The sequence below is a fragment of the Papio anubis genome, chromosome 12, assembly GCF_008728515.1.
Source record: "Papio anubis isolate 15944 chromosome 12, Panubis1.0, whole genome shotgun sequence".
Lineage (NCBI taxonomy): Eukaryota > Metazoa > Chordata > Mammalia > Primates > Cercopithecidae > Papio > Papio anubis.
In genome coordinates, this window is record NC_044987.1 from 15,597,355 (window position 1) to 15,614,515 (window position 17,161).

The following is a 17,161-nucleotide window of genomic DNA, read 5'->3' on the forward strand; positions in this document are numbered from 1 at the left end:
TCCCTACACTTATACAAAAATTAATTCAAGGTGGATTAAAGACTTAAATGTTAGACCTAAAACTCTAAAAACCATAGAAGAAAATGTAGGCAATACCATTCAGGACATAACTGTGGGCAAGGACTTCATGACTAAAACACCAAAAGCAATGGCAACAAAAGCCGAAATAGACAAATGGGGTCTAATTAAAGAGCTTCTGCACAGCAAAAGAAACTACCATCAGAGTGAACAGGCAACCTACAGAATGGGAGAAAATTTTTGCAATCTACCCATCTGACAAAGGGTTAATATCCAGAATCTACAAAGAACTTAAATTTACAAGAAAAAAACAACCCCATCAAAAAGTGGGCAAAGGATATGAACAGACACTTCTCAAAAGAAGACATTTCTGCAGCCAACAGACACGTGAGAAAATCCTCATCACTGGTCATCGGAGAAATGCAAATCAAAGCTACAATGAGATACCATCTCAGGCTAGTTAGAATGGTGGTCATTAAAAAGTCAGGAAACAACAGATGCTGGAGGGTATGTGGAGAAATAGGAAAGCTTTTACACTGTTGGTAGCAGACAGAGTGTAAACTAGTTCAACCATTGTGGAAGACAATGTGGCAATTCCTCATGGATCTAGAACTAGAAATACCATTTGACCCAGCAATCCCATTACTGGGTATATACCGAAAGGATTATAAATCATGCTACTGCAAAGACACATGCACACATATGTTTATTGTGGCACTATTCATAATAGCAAAAACTTGGAACCAACCCAAATGTCCATCAGTGGTCGACTGGATTAAGAAAATATGGCACATAAACACTGTGGAATACTATGCAACCATAAAAAAGGATGAGTTCATGTCCTTTGCAGGGATATGGATGAAGCTGGAAACCATCATTCTGAGCAAACTATCACAAGGACAGAAAACCAAACACTGCATGTTCTCACTCATAGGTGGGAATTGAACAATGAGAACACTTGGACACAGGGCGGGGAACATCACACATAGGGGCCTGTAGTGGGGTGGGGGGCAGGGGGCGGGATAGCATTAGGAGAAATACCTAATGTTAACGACGAGGTAATTGGTGCAGCAGATGAGCATGGCACATGTATACCTATGTAATAAACCTGCACGTTGTGCACAACTACCCTAGAACTTAAAGTATAAATAATAAAATAAATAAAATTTAAAAACCTATCTCACTTCGATATTGAGTAACCCTAAGGCAATTTTTTTTTCTGGCAGAGTTTTGCTCTGACACCCAGGCTGGAATGCACTGGCATGATCTCGGCTCACTGCAGCCTCTGCCTCCCAGGTTCAAGCAATTCTCCCGCCTCAGCCTCCTGAGTAGCTGGGATTACAGGCACATGCCACCACACCCAGCTAGTTTTTTGTATTTTTATTAGAGATGGGGTTTCACCATGTTGGCCAGGCTGGTTTTGAACTCCTGGCCTCAAGTGATCTGCCTGCCTCAGCCTCCCAAAGTACTGGGATTACAGGCATGAGCCAATGTGCTCGGCCCCTCAAGTGAATTTATTTGAGTGCCTAGCACAGTATCTGGCTCAATAAATATTAATGTAAGTAATTCATTTTGTCTTTTTATTAACCTTCATTGCAGAAGAAGACTAGAGACAATAAATGACTTTCCCAAGGTCACAGGGAATGAGGTTGGATATGATTTACAATTTGTTTTTCCAGCTTTGTCACTGATGCAGAGGGAGCTATTTGGACGGGGAAAGATAGTCCAAGGGGGGAAGTGACTGAGTTGTGGACCTGCTGTTCCTGTGTGCCAAGCATGCCACAAGGGTACCAGGCACACAGGAACTTCCCGGTCATTTGTTAACTCATCACACATTTGTTGAGCAATTCCTCTATAGTGGGTACTGTATTAAGGGCTGAGATACAGAGAGGACAAGACATAGTTCCTGCTCTCAAAACTTGCTAGGCTTTGAAGAATGAATCAGAGTTAGCCTGGTTGAGATAAGTGGAAGGGCATATTCCAAAAAGAGGGAGCAGCCTATGAAAAGCCTCAGGGATGTGAATTATGCTGACACCTTCTGGGAACTGCAAATGATACATCTTGGCTGGAGAGAAGTATTGAAAGATGGGCATGGTGGGAGCTACAGCCACTGGCTTTGTATCCCACGCTAAGGATCGTGTTTCTTAGCAAGCCTTAGAGGAGTTTAAAATGTGTAAAGATCATTCTGGCACAGTGTGGAGAATGGATTGGCAGCAGGTGAGACATAAAGCAGGAAAACTAAGTGAGAAGCAAAATGATCCAGGTGAAAAAGTTCATGGCCTAGCAATGAGCATGGCAGTGGAGAGAAGCAGACAGACTGCAGTGATGTTAGGGAAAGATTGACTGGAATCAGTGACTGACTGCAGAGTAATTTTAGGAAGGAAGAATCAAGAACAATTTCCAGATATATGGCTTGGAGCAGATTTGGAGGGAGGACTGAGGAGAAGAGAGTTCACTTGTGGGCTGAATGCAGTGGCTAACGCCTATAATCCCAGCACTTTGGGAGGCAGAGGCAGGTGGATCACTTGAGGTCAGGAGTTCTAGACCAGCCTGACCAACATGGTGAAACCTCGTCTATACTAAAAATACAAAAATTAGCTGGGCATGCTGGCACATGCCTGTAATCCCAGCTGCTTGGGAGGCTGAGGCAGGAGAATTGCTTGAACCCGGGAAGAGGAGGTTGCAGTGAGCAGAGATTGCACCATTGCACTCCAGCCCTGTGCAAAGAAGTAAGACTCCATCTCAAAAAGAAAAAAGGAAAGAAAGAAAGTTCACTTGTGGATCTGTTGAGTCTGAGGTGTTGGGGCTGCTAGCCCCCCACATGGCTCCGAATGATCCCTGCTTCCTCCCATTTGTGTCCTCATATGGTCCTCTCCCACATCACATCAGGATTGGTTTGTGTGGCCAATAAATACAACAGAAGTGATGACACGTCACTTCTGAGGCTAGGTAGGGTGGCTTCCTCCTCATTTTCTCTTGGGTTGCTCACTCTACTCTCTAGGATGTTGGAGCTCCTCTGTGGAGAGGTCTGTGTGGCAAGGGACTGAGACCTCCTGCCAGTGACCTGTGAGGTTGTGAGACTTCCAGGCAGTAGGTATGGGAATGAGCAAGATTGGAAACAGATGCTCCAGCCCGCCAAGCCTTCAGATGACTGTGGCCCAGGTAGGTATCTTCACTGCAGCTTCCCAAGACACTCTGAGCCCAAACCACCCAGGTAGGTCTCCCAGGTAGGTCTCTCCCAAACTCCTGACTCTCAGGATGAATTTTTTCTTCTTTTTTTCTTTTTTCTTTTTTTTTTTTTTTTTTTTGCTTAGACAGAGTCTTGCTCTGTTGCCTAGGCTGGAGTGCAGTGGTATAGTCTTGGCTCACTGCAACCTCCACCTCCTGAGTTCAAGTGATTCTCCTGCCTCAGCCTCCTGAGTAGCTGGGATTACAGGCACCCACCAACACACCTGGCTAATTTTTGTGTTTTTCATAGAGACAGGGTTTCACCATATTGGTCAGGCTGGTCTCAAACTCCTGACCGCAGGTGATCTGCCTGCCTCAGCCTCCCATAGTGCTGGGATTACAGGAATGAGCAACCACACCTGGCCAAATGTTTATTTTTGTAAGCCACTAGATTTGGGGGATAATTTGCTGTGCGGTAAAAAATAATGAATACAAATATTTTGGGCAACTCAACATTGAGCATAGGATTCTGGAACATGGAGGAGAGGTGTGGGATGCAGACAGGGTAGGTGGCACTGGTTAAAATCATGCCTGTGGAAGAGAGTCCTTGAGGGGAGCAGTGGAAGGAGAGTGGGAGAAGGCAGCCAAGGACAGAATTCTGGGAAATAAAGCATTTAAAGGACAGATACAGCAAGAGGGGCTGATGAAGGAGGAATGAAAATTATGAGGTAGCCAGATGTGGTGGCACAGGTCTGTACTCCCAGCTTCTCAGGAGACTGAGGCAGGAGGAGCACTTGAGCCCAGGAGTTCAAGGCTACAGTGAGCTCTGATCATGCCATCACACTCCAGCCTGGGTGACAGAAAGAGACCCTGTCTCCAAAAAAGAAAAAGACAAAGATAAGAGGAAAATCAGGAGGGAGTGGATGGAGAGTTTCAAAAAAGAGGTGTCAAATAGTACAAAGATGAGGATTGAAGGTAAGGACTATTAAAATGTCCACTGGGCATAGTATCTTGGGGGTTATGCATATAGAGCAGCTGCCTATGGGTGAGGAGGCAGAAGCTCCCTGTAAAAGTGCAGTAGTAACTGGGAGTTGAGGCACTAGAGTTAGTGTAGACAGTTCTTTGAAGAAGCTTGGCTAGCAAAGGAAAGAGATAACTTGAGGGGAATTTGGAATACAGGAAAGGCTTGTATTTTAAAAAACATATATTTTATAACTATTTTACAGATTTTATTTTCATTTGTTTTCTCTATTGATTTCCTGGTTTTTGTTCTGTTTTTTAGAGATGGGAGTCTCACTATGTTGCCTAGGCTGGACTCAAACTCCTAGGCTTAAGTGATCCTCCTGCCCTAGCTTTCCAAATGTCTGGGACTACTGGCACACCACTGTGTGTTTTGTTTTTAAAGTTAAAGATGCAGCCGAGCGTGGTGGCTCATGCCTGTAATCCCAGCACTTTGGAGGCCGAGGCGGTTAGATCATGAGGTCAGGAGATCGAGACCACGGTGAAATCCCATCTCTACTAAAAATACAAAAAAAATTAGCCAGGCGAGGTGGCGGGCGCCTGTAGTCCCAGCTACTCGGGAGGCTGAGGCAGGAGAATGGCGTGAACCTGGGAGGTGGAGCTTGCAGTGAGCCGAGATTGCACCACTGCACTCCAGCCTGGGTCACAGAGAGAGACTCCGTCTCAAAAGACAAAAAAAAAAAAAAAGTTAAAGATGCAGGAGAGAGAGATGATCGAGAGACTTCTGAAAGAGGAAGAAATTGGGGTTCAGGTTAGCCTTTGGCCAAAAGGGTGACATTTCCAAGCAGAGAGAAGAATGAGGGCGATGATGCAGAAAAATGCTATGCTTTTTGGGGGGCGTGAGGTGGGAAAGGCAGGAAGATGGGAGACATAAGGGAGCTCCCTTCTAGAGGCCTTTGCTTTTTCTGCAAAATAGGAAACTCAGTGGGGAGAAGGGTTTGGAGGCCAGAGAGGAGCAAGAGCTTGAAATAGCTGTTGTCAGGAGTGGGTGCAGCTACAAAGAGCCTCAAGGAAGGCTGTATTTGGTGGTGATGGCCCAGCTGAGCTTGGGGACTACTGGGGAACCAACTGTATTAGGGTTCTCTGGAGAAACAGAGCCAACAGGATGTGTGTGTGTGTGTGTGTGTGTGTGTGTACATATATATATATATATATATGGAGAGAGAGAGGGAGAGAAAGAGATTTTAAAGAATTAGCTCATGGAGGCTTGGCAAGTCCCAAAATGGTGATGTCGGGGGGCAGCAGGCTAGAGACTCAGGAAAGAGTTGCAGTTCAAGTCCAAAGGTAGTCTGCTGGCAAAACTCCTTGTTTCAGACAGGTGCAGTGGCTCACGCATGTAATCCCAGCACTCCCACCAAGGCAGGTGGATCACCTGAGATCAGGAGTTCAAGACCAGCCATGGCCAACATGATGAAAACCTGTCTCTACTAAAAATACAAAAATTAGCTGGGTATAGCGGCATGTGCCTGTAATCCCAGCTACTTGGGAGACTGAGACACAAGAATCGCTTGAACCTGGGAGGCGGAGGTTGCAGTGAGCTGAGATCGGGTCACTAACACTCCAGCCTAGGTGACAGAGCAAAGACTCAGAAAAAAAAAAATTCCCTGTGAAATTTGCTTGGTGGCTCAGCCTCTGTGCTGGGAGGCGGGCAGGCCAGATCCACAAGGTCAAAGATTGAGACCATCCTGGCTACTTGTGAGTGAAACTCCATCTCTATACAAAAATTAAGTAGTGGCATGCGCTTGCCTTAGTCCCAGTGCTTGGGAGGCTGAGGCAGGAGGATCCTGCAGACCTGGGGGCTGAGAGGAAGTTGCAGTGAGCCCGAGATCGCGCCCTCTACCTCAGCCTGGCGACAGAATGAATTCCCTCAAAAAAGAACAAGAAGAAACAGAGGCGAGTGAAATCCAAACCTGTAATCCCAGCACTTTGGGAGGCAGGGCAGAGGCGGATCAAGGAGTCCAGGAGATGAGACCATCTAGCTAACACGGGAGTAGAGCCAGTACCTCTACTAAAATACAAAGTGGCAGGCGAGGAGTGGCGGGCGCCTGTAATGATCCCAGCCTGGGAGGGCTGAGGCAGGAGGATCCTCTTGAACCTGGGAGAGGCAGGAGGTTGCAGTGAAGCCGAGGATCACGCCCTCTACACCTCCAGCCTAGACAGAATGAGATTCCCTCACTAAAAAACAAAACAGGGCAGGTGTAGGTGGCTCAAGCCTATAATCCCAGCAGCACTTTTGGGGAGGCAGAGCCAGAGTCCACGAGGTGGGAGATGAGACCATCCCACAAGCTATGCAGGTAGAAACTAACCCGTCTCTACTAAAATACAAAATTCTTGAAGCGGAGTGGCAGAGGCGCCCTGTAAATCCAGCTACTCGGGAGGGAGGCTAGGGGGCAGAAGAATGGCCAGGAACCAGGAAGTGAGCTTACAGTGAGCTGGGAATCCAGCCCTGCACTCAGCCGAAGAGACAGAGCTGAGACTCCATCTCAAAAAAAACAAAAACAAAAAAAAAAAAAAAGAAACAAAACAGTAGGCCAAATTGCTTGGTTAAGCTCAAACCTGTAATCCCAGCACTTTGGGAGGCTAAGGCGTGAGATCAAGGAGTCAGGGAGATGGGGAGCCATCCCACAAGCTATCACAGGTAGAGACGTCTCTACTAAAAATACAAAAAACTAGCAGGGGAAAGTGGTAGGTGCCTGTAGTCCCTTCTCCAGGCTAGAGGCAGAGAGGAATGGGTATAAAACTCCAGGAGGCAGGTTGCAGTAGGCTGAATCCAGCCACTGCACTCAGCCACAGAAGCTGACAAGAGCAAGACTCCATCTCAAAAAGCAAAAGAAACAAAAAACAAAACAGTAGTAGTAGAACCCTTTCTCTACTAAAAAATATAACAATTAGCCAGTAGTGGTAGGCACCTGTAATCCTCAGTTACTCAGGAGGCTAGAGCCCAGAGAATTAGCAGACAGGAGGAAGGCCAGAGGTTGCAGTGGAGGTGGAAGTCAAGCCACTGCACTCCCAGCCTGGAGTGACAGAACAAGACTCTGTCATCAAAAAGGAAAAATTAGGTGGCTGCGTTCCTGAGTCCCAGCAGCTACTTGGGAAGGCTGGGGGAGGACCCTGGGGCCCAGGAGGTCAGAGCTTGCAGTAAGCTGTAATCCCACTTTCTGCCTCAGCCTAGGTGACAGGTGGGATCCCCCCAAAGGAGAATATATATATATATATATTTTTCTTTTTTTTTTTTTGGGGACGGAGTCACCATGCTTGCTCCCAGGCTGGAGTGCAGTGAAAGCCTGATCTGGCTCATGCGCAAAATCCGCCTCGGAGTTCTTATTCTCCACATGCTCAGCCTCTGAAAATAACTGAGGACTACGGCCGCCCTGCCCAGCCCGGCAATTTTGTATTTTCAGTAGAGGCGGGGGTTTCGCCATATTAGCCAGGATGGTCTCGATCTCACGGGCCTGCGTGATCCACCCGCGCCCGGCCTCCCCAGAGTGCAGGATTACAGGCTGGGGCCGCAGCCCGGCCATGCTGTATGTATATTTTTCAGGGATGGAGTCTTGCTCTGTCCTAGGCTGGAGTGCGGTAGTGCGATCTTGGCTCCTGCAGCCTCCGCCTCCGAGGTTCAAGCAGTTCTCCTGCCTCAGCCTCCGGGCAGCTGGGATTTACGGAGGCATGCTGCGCCCACCCATGCCCAGCTAAGTTTTTATATTTTCAGAAGAGACAGGGTTTCACCATGTTGACCAGGCTGGTCTTGAATTCTTGACCTCGTGATCTCCCCGCCTTGGCCTCCCAAAGTGTTGGGATTACAGGCGTGATCCACTGTGCCCGGCGCTAAATAAATAATTATAAATTAAAATTATGGATCACTTGAGGCTAGGAGTTTGAGATTAGCCTGTCCAACAAGGCGAAACCCTATCTCTACTAAAAATACAAAAAAATTAGCTGGGTGTGGTGGCGCGTGCCTGTAATCCCAGCTACTGGGGAGGCTAAGGCACAAGAATCGCTTGAACCCTGGAAGCAGAGGTTGCAGTGAGCCAAGATTGCATCACTGCACTTCACCATAGGTGACAGAGCGCAACTCTCTAAATTTATTTACTTATTCATTTTTGTTTTTTGAGACAGTCTCACTCCATTACCCAGGCTGGAGTGCAGTGATGTGATCTCGGTTCACTGCAACCTATGCCTTCCTGGTTCAAGTGATTCTCCTGCCTCAACCTCCAGAGTAGCTGGGATTACAGGCATGTGCCACCATGTCCCGCTTATTTTTATATTTTTTGGTGGAGACAGGGTGTCACCATGTTGGCTAGGCTGGTCTCAAACTCCAAAGCTAAAGTGATCCTCTGGCCTTGGCCTCCCAAAGTGCTGGGATTACAGGTGTGAGCCACCGCACCTGGCCAAATTTAATAAAAATTTTAAAATCCATCATTTTAAATGTTGATCTTATCCAAAAATATGCCATCACAGAAAGATCTGGAATAATGTTTGACTCAATCCCTGGCACCATGGTCCACCTAAATTGACATATAAAATTAACCATCGCATCTACCTTGACATATTCAGATTTTTTCAAATTACCCAACAGCTGAGTGAAGAAATCACAAAGCCATCAGGTCGTATTGGCTTAGGGTTGGGGTTTTCAAGGCAGGGAAATCTGGAGGTATTGGCAGAAGTGAAGAAATGGAGAAGAAGGTCCAGGCTAGTGATGGACAAGAGCGATAGAGGGGAAAGCACTGAGGGATGGAGATTTTCAGTGAACTCAGGGCAGAAGGAAGGCATGAGAGACGCGAAAGAGCAGGAGAGTGTAGATGGGGACAGGACATAGAGTGGCAGCTAGTTAGGTGGCTGCAGGGGAGAGGAAGCTGAGGTCCTCACTGCAGTTGGGTGGATCAAAATATTGTGAGGCCAGGTCAGGGGTCGCAGACCCAGTTGCCTCCAGGGGCCAAGCAGATAACAAAAATAGTACAAGGAGCGGCCAACTGAAGAGAGTGTAGCAGCATGAGCTCTATCTAAAGGGGGTTGCCTCACTCAGCTCTGTGAGAGTTGCCTTGCAGAAGGAGGGACTGTATTAGTTCATTTTCACACTGCTATAAAGAACTGCCCGAGACTGGATAATTTATAAAGGAAAGAGGTTTAATTGACTCACGGTTCTGCATGGCTTGGGAAGGCCATTATGGTGGAAGGCACCTCTTCACAGGGCAGCAGGAGAGAGAATGAGTGCTGAGCGAAGGGAGAAGCCCCTTATAAAACCATCAGGTCTCAGCCAGGTGCGGTGGGTCACGCTTGAAATCCCAGCACTTTGGGAGGCCAAGGCAGGCAGATCACAAGTCAAGAGATCAAGACCAGCCTGGGCAACATGGTGAGACCCTGTCTCTACTAAAAATTACAAAACTTAGCTGGATGTGGTGGTGGGGCCTGTAGTCCCAGCTACTAAGGAGACTGAGGCAGGAGAATCGCTTGAACCCGGAAGGCAGAGGTTGCAGTGAGCCGAGATCTTGCCACTGCACTCCAGCCTGGTGACAGAGTCAGAAATCTGGATTTTCAGGCAAAGCAACTTTATTTTAAAATTTGCAATGAATAAATACACATTATGAAAATGCATTTTGTGAGCCAAATCATATACTTCTTCAAGGTCAGCCTTGTCATTAGGGCCCCCAACATTGTGCCATTTGGGACAGGGTATTGGGAGGAGAATAGGTTGTTAGGTGAGCAAGAAGGAGGAATATTTGGAGTTGGTGGGAAATTGGCTGGAGGATTCTAGAAGCAGCAATGTGCTCAGGGCAGCCAGCAAGCAGAGCCCTGGGAAGGAGGAATTGCAGTGGCATGGGGTGGCAGTGGAGGAGGTGGCAGAGCAATTGCCCTGGGAAAGACCTGGTCCACAAGTATTCTGCAGACATGAGGAGTCTCTCACAGGGGTTAAGCAGGAAAGGGATATAATTAAGTTTGGTTATAGAAAGATTAAGAGTAGGTGGAGGTTTCACTGTGGGGTAATCCTTTCCTCAGGCCTGAAGGAGAGCTCATCCACACAAGACATAATGATGAACTAAATTGACATGAATTAGTTTATTCAATAAATGTCTTATTTTTTTTTTTTTTTTTTTGAGACGGAGTCTGGCTCTGTCGCCCAGGCTGGAGTGCTGTGGCCGGATCTCAGCTCACTGCAAGCTCCGCCTCCTGGGTTTACGCCATTCTCCTGCCTCAGCCTCCAGAGTAGCTGGGACTACAGGCGCCCGCCACCTCGCCCGGCTAGTTTTTTGTATTTTTTAGTAGAGACGGGGTTTCACCGTGTTAGCCAGGATAGTCTCGATCTCCTGACCTCGTGATCCGTCCGTCTCGGCCTCCCAAAGTGCTGGGATTACAAGCTTGAGCCACCGCGCCCGGCCTCAATAAATGTCTTATTAAATGCTTTTGTGTCGGCAGGACATGGTGGCTCACGCCTGTAATCCCAGCACTTTGGGAGGCCGAGGCAGGTGTATCACCTGAGGTCAGGAGTTTGAGACCAGCCTGGCCAACATGGTGAAACCCCGTCTCTACTAAAAATACAAAAATTAGCTGGGTGTGATGGTGGGCACCTGTAATTCCAGCTACTCGAGAGGCTGAAGAAGGAGAATCGCTTGAACTTATGAGGTGAAGGTTGCAGTGAGCTGAGATCACGCCATTACGCTCCAACCTGGGCAACAAGAGCGAAACTCCATCTCAAATAAATAAATAAATGCTGGCCGGGCGCGGTGGCTCAAGCCTGTAATCCCAGCACTTTGGGAGGCCAAGACGGGCGGATCACGAGGTCAGGAGATCGAGACCATCGTGGCTAACACGGTGAAACCCCGTCTCTACTAAAAAATACAAAAAAAGTAGCTGGGCGAGGTGGCGGGCGCCTGTAGTCCCAGCTACTCGGGAGTCTGAGGCAGGAGAATGGCGTAAACCCGGGAGGCGGAGCTTGCAGTGAGCTAAGATCCGGCCACTGCACTCCAGCCTGGGCGACAGAGCAAGACTCCGTCTCAAAATAAATAAATAAATAAATGCTTTAGTGTCAGTCACTATGCTGAGCTATGGACATTGAGGGGTGAATAAGACACTGCTCTTACTGAAATAAGGTCTAGTGAGAGGTACTGAGAAGAGTTCACTACTACACTGCATCAGGATTTTAGTGGAAGATATAATAACAGCTATTGCTCACTAAGTGTTTCCCATGGCTGGGTGTGGTGGCTCATGCCTGTAATCTCAGCACTTTGGGAGGCTGAGACGGGAGGATTGTTTGAGCCCAAGAGTTAGAGACCAGCCTCGACAACATAATGAGACTCTACAGAAAATACAAAAATTAGCTGGGCATGGTGGTGTACACCTTTAATCACGGCCTGTAATCCCACCTGTAAACCCAGCCTGTAAACCCACCTGTAATCAGGAGGCTGAGGTGGGAGAATTGCTTGAGTCCAGAAGGCAGAGGTTGCAGTGAGCTGAGGTCGTGTCACTGCACTCCAGCCTAGGCAACACAGCAAGACCTTTTCTCAAAATTAATAAGAATAAGAATAATGTGTTTACCACATGCCAGGCATGTTAACTCCTTTTTATGTATATTTTCCATTAATTCCTTTACATATATTTTCTTTCTTTCTTTCTTTCTTTTTTTTTTCTGAGATGGAGTTTCACTCAGCCACCCAGGCTGGAGTACAGTGGTGTGATCTCAGCTCACTGCAACCTCTGCCTCCTGGGTTCAAGCAATTCTCCTGCCTCAGCCTCCCGAGTAGCTGGGATTACTGGCGCCCACCACCACGCCAGACTAATTTTTTGTATTTTTAGTAGGGAGGGTGTTTCACCATGTTGGCCAGGCTGGTCTCGAACTCCTGACCTCAGGTGATCCACCCACCTTCGCCTCCCAAAGTGCTGGGATTACAGGCATGAGCCACCACGCCGTCTTTTTTTTTTTTTTTTTTTTTTTTTCTGAGACGGAGTTTTGCTCTTGTTGCCCAGGCTGGAGTGCAATGGCGCAATCTCAGCTCACAGCAACCTCTGCCTCCTGGGTTCCAGCCGTTCTACTACCTCAGCCTCCGGAGTAGCTGGGATTACAGGCATGCGCCACCATGCCTGGCTAATTTTGTATTTTTAGTTGAAACGGGGTTTCTCCATGTTGGTCAGGCTGGTCTCGAATTCCGGACCTCAGGTGATCTGCCTGCCTCGGCCTCCCAAAGTGCTGGAATTACAGGCGTAAGCCACCGTGCCCAGCCTTTTTTTTTTTTTTCCCCAAGACAGAGTCTTGTTCTGTCGCCTAGGCTGGACCAGGCTGGAGTGCAGTGGCATGATCTCAGCTCACTGCAACCTCCACCTCCCAGGTTCAAGAGATTCTTCTGCCTCAGCCTCCCGAGTAGCTGGGACTACAGGTGTGCACCACCACGCCCAGCTGATTTTTGTATTTTTAGTAGAGACAGGGTTTCACTGTATTGGGCAGGCTGGTCTTGAACTCCTGACCTCGTGATCTGCCCACCTCGGCCTCTCAAGGTGCTGAGATTACAGGCGCGAGCCACTGCGCCCGGCCCCTTTACATATATTTTATTGCTTAAACCTTATAACAACCTCTGTGAGGCAGGCAATACTATTATCCTCATTTTATTGAGGAAGTTAAGGCACAATAAGTTAAATAACTTGCTAAAGAGGCTTCTCACCAAAGGGCAACTTACATGAGCTTGTGTAGTGTGGAAGAGCTACCTGGAGGAAGTAGTAACTAAGTGGAGACCTAAATTTAAGTCCGAGTTAGCAAGGTGAAAGTGGAGAGAGGGCAGGAAGAGGGAAGATTATTCTAGGCTGAGAGACCTGCAAAGGCACAAGGTCAGAGAATGGGTCCACTGGAGGGTCAGAGTAGAATTTGGGGAAGTCACTGGAGAAGTAGCTGGGAAAAGATGGAAGGCTTTTGCAGTCCCTTTAAAGAATTTTAATTTTGATCCTAAGGATAAAAGAAAGCCCTTGAAAGGTTTTAAACTGGAGAGTGTGCTGATCACATTGTATTGAATATAGATGGCTCTTGCTGCAATGTAGAGATTGTGTTGGATAGATAGCTGGCAGACATTTTAGAGGCTGTTAAAATCAGATTCTAAAGCCAGGCACGGTGACTCACGCCTGTAATCCCAGCACTTTGGGAGGCTGAGGCGGGTGGATCACGAGGTCAGGAGTTGGAGATCAGCCTGACCAACATAGTGAAACCCCGTCTCTACTAAAAAATATAAAAAATTAGCCAGGCGTGGTGGCAGGCGCCTGTAATCCCGGCTACTGGGGAGGCTTAGGCAGGAGAATTGCTTGAACCCGGGAGGCGGAGGTTGCAGTGAGCGGAGACTGCGCCATTGCACTCCAGCCTGGGCAACAGTGCAAGACTCTGTCTAAAAAAAAAAAAAAAAAAATCAGATTCTAGGTCAGCGTGGTGGCTCACACATAATCCCAGCACTTTGGGCGGATCCCTTGAGGTCAAGAGTTTGAGACCAGCCTGGCCAATATGGCAAAACCCCGTCTCTACTAAAAATAACAAACGTTAACCAGGCATGGTGGCACAGGCCTGTAATCCCAGCTACTCAGGAAGCTGAGGCAGGAGAATCGCTTGAACCTGGGAGGCGGACGCTGCAGTGAGCTGAGATCATATACCTGCAGCCAGGGTGACAGAGTGAGACTCCGTCTCCAAAAAAAAAAAAACAGATTGGGGAGAGGGCTTTTTTTTTTGTTTTTTTTGAGACAGGGTCTTCTACTGTTGCCCACAATGGAGTTTAGTGACATGATCATAGCTCACTGCAGCTCAAGCCTGGGCTCAAGTGACCCTCCTGTCTCAGCCTCCCAGGTTAGCTGGGACTATAGGTGTGCACCATCATGCCTGGCTGATTTTTTAAACTTTTTTTGTTTTTTGGAGGCCCAGGTCTTGGCACATCACCCAGGCTGGGAGTGCAGTGGCATGATCTGGCTCACACCCAGCCTCCACCTCAAGGTTCAAAACAGATTCCTCCTGCCTCCAGCCTCTCAGTGGCTGGGGACTACAGACATATACTAGAAGCCCAATAAATTTGGCTCACTGCTTCCTTCCTTCCTTCCTTCCCTTCCCTTCCTTCCTTCCTTCCTTCCTTCCTTCCTTCCCTTCTTTCCTTTTCTTTTCTTTTCTTTTCTTTTCCCTCTTTCTCGACGGGGTTTCACCATGTTGGCCAGGCTGATCTTGAACTCCTGACCTCGTGATCCACCCGCATTCGCCTCCCAAAGTGCTGAGATTACAGGCGTGAGCCACCGCGCCCAGCTATTTTTTAAAACTTTTTATTTGTAGAGACAGGGTCTCGTTATGTTTCCCAGGCTGGTCTCAAACTCCTGAACTCAAGAGATCCTTCTGCCTCAGCCTTCCAAAGTGCTGAGATTATAGGCATAGGCTACTGCTCTAGGTAGAGGGAAAAACTGACAAGGTCTGGTGATAGGGACAGTTGTGTGCGGTTTGGGGAGCAGAGTTAAGGAGGATGCTCCCAGGTCCTGGTTTGGGCAGCAGGGTGGATGACAGAACTGTCAGGGGCTAGAGAACACAGTAGGGGGTGGGAGGGGCAGGTTGTGGCAAGGGGCTGGGTGGAGATATTTGGGTCTTGAACTTGCCAGTTGAGGTGCCTGAAGGACACCCAGATGGAGGTATGTGGAAGGTGGTTAGATGTGTGGTCTGGAGCACAGGAAAGGTTGTCAGTGCAGGCGCGACAGCTGAAGCCTTGGAGAGGAGCAAGTGGATGCTGATTGAGAAGACAAGGTCAAGGACAGAGCCTGGGGCGCCCCAGCATTTATGGGCAAAGGAAAAGAGGAGACTGCAAAGGAAACCAAGAGGCTTCCCTAAAAGAAAAAAGAATAGCCAGGAGGGAGCAGTAGCCCAGGTGCCCAAGGAAGATTCCTGTGGGAGGCACATCGAGCAGCAGCGGGACCACAGGGAACTGAAGAGATGTGCTGAAATGTGCTCCTTGGATTTGGCAAGTCAGAGGAGTCATTGGAAAGCTCTTCAAACTGGAGGGTGTGCGAATGAGAGGGACTAAGCTGGGCAAGAGGATGCTGAAGGACTAAATATCTGTGTGGAGGGTCTAGGACGCAGTGAAAGGCTAAGAGACCAGAGGGCCTCCAGAGGGCAGGAGAAGGAAAGGGAAGGATCCTCCCCGCTGCCCCGCCCCACCTCCCCATGCACTTCTTTTTTTTTTTTTTTTTTTTTTTTTTTTGAGACAGAGTCTCGCTCTGTCGCCCAGGTTGGAGTGCAGTGGCCGGATCTCAGCTCACTGCAAGCTCCACCTCCCGGGTTTACGCCATTCTCCTGCCTCAGCCTCCCGAGTAGCTGGGACTACAGGCGCCCGCCACCTCGCCCGGCTAAGTTTTCGTATTTTTTAGTAGAGATGGGGTTTCACCGTGTCAGCCAGGATGGTCTCGATCTCCTGACCTCGTGATCCGCCCGTCTCGGCCTCCCAAAGTGCTGGGATTACAGGCTTGAGCCACCGCGTCCGGCCCCCATGCACTTCTTTAGATCTTTTTGGCTCTTGCTGGGCCCCCTTCTGAGTTGTCTGAAAGAACCTCTGATGGGCACAGGGAAGTAGGGTCAGGAGGGCCTCCCTGGGATGCTGGTGGAGGGCGGAGGAGAAGGTATGAATGAAGCACCAAAGCAAGCTGATCTTGGAATGCCCTTCCCTCCAGGCCTGTGGAGGAAGGAGCCCTATCCTCCTTTGGAGAGGTGGGGCAGAGACCTGGACTCTCCAGCCCAGTGGCCAAGGGACCCAACAGCATTGTGACCTTTAACTCCTCTTGGAGTCCAGGCATTTCTGACACCCCACCCACCCCAACAGGGACTTCCAAGTGTCTCAGGCTGGTCCCCTGAGAGAACAGTGGGGGATGTTTCATGGTCACCAGGAGGAACAGCCAGGTATGATGGGAAGGGGTGGGAATGCTTTGGAATCCTATCCCATCCTCCTGGGTTTGGGGGTGGTCTTGGCACAGCTACCCAGGCCACAGCCCTGAACTTGGCCTTCTCCCACCTCCCCAGGCCCTGTTTGGTATGCACATCAGATACCGGTGCCCTTTGCAAAACTGTTATTTGTACAGAAACCTGAGGGAAGATGAAGGAGGGAGGCTGCTCCCCCCCTTTCCTCCCTCCAGCCACTTCCACTGGCAGGGACCTGCAGGAAAATGCCCACCCCCAGCACTCTCCCTCACCACTCCTGAGACTTGCAGCTTCCCCAGCTCCCCACGTGGCCCATGCTGGGAGTTTCTGCTCTCCCGGAAATCCTGGGCCTTGGAGCTTCCCCCGACCTGCTGGGGCCTCTCAACCTCAGCCCTTCCTCCCCATTTCCCCAGCCCTGAGCTCAGCGCTGCCCTGCACCTCCTCCCCAACCTGGAGTCTCGCTGGCTGTGACATATTTGGCTTAAGCCTTCCCAGTTCCCTTCATCTCCAAGAATGGAGTTAGAGCCTCACCCTAGTCTATCCCCTGAGCAGCTCCCAAGATGCCCACCGTGCCCTGAGGGTGCAGGAGATGGCAGCGGGGGATGGGAAGCAGGGGATGGGAAGCAGGCCATGCGAGGCAGGCAAGGTCTAGAAGAGAAAGAATGGGCTTTGGAGCAGATGGGCCAGGACTACACGCCCTCTGTCTGCAGCCTTCCAGCTTGTGTCCTGGACCCACTTCCTGTCTATGAATGGAGGTGGTAATACCGTCCCACAGAGCCCTGGTGGGGACCAAATGAACAAGGAATGAAGTGCCCAACACACTGCTTGCCACAGAGTAAGTAGGTGCTTAAAACAATGCCCTCCTCTCCTCGGGGCACTGATGAAGAGGGTCCGTGCAGAGGGCTCTCCAAGAGGCAGGGGGCACCCGGTGTCGGGGGGCAGGGCTATTCTGTTTCACTGAGGGGCCTTTCGGGGAGAAGGGGAGGAATGCTGAGCCCTGGGCCACTCCAGTGCCTCTGCTCACTGCATTCCTTGGCCTGGCCTGGGGAGGACCTC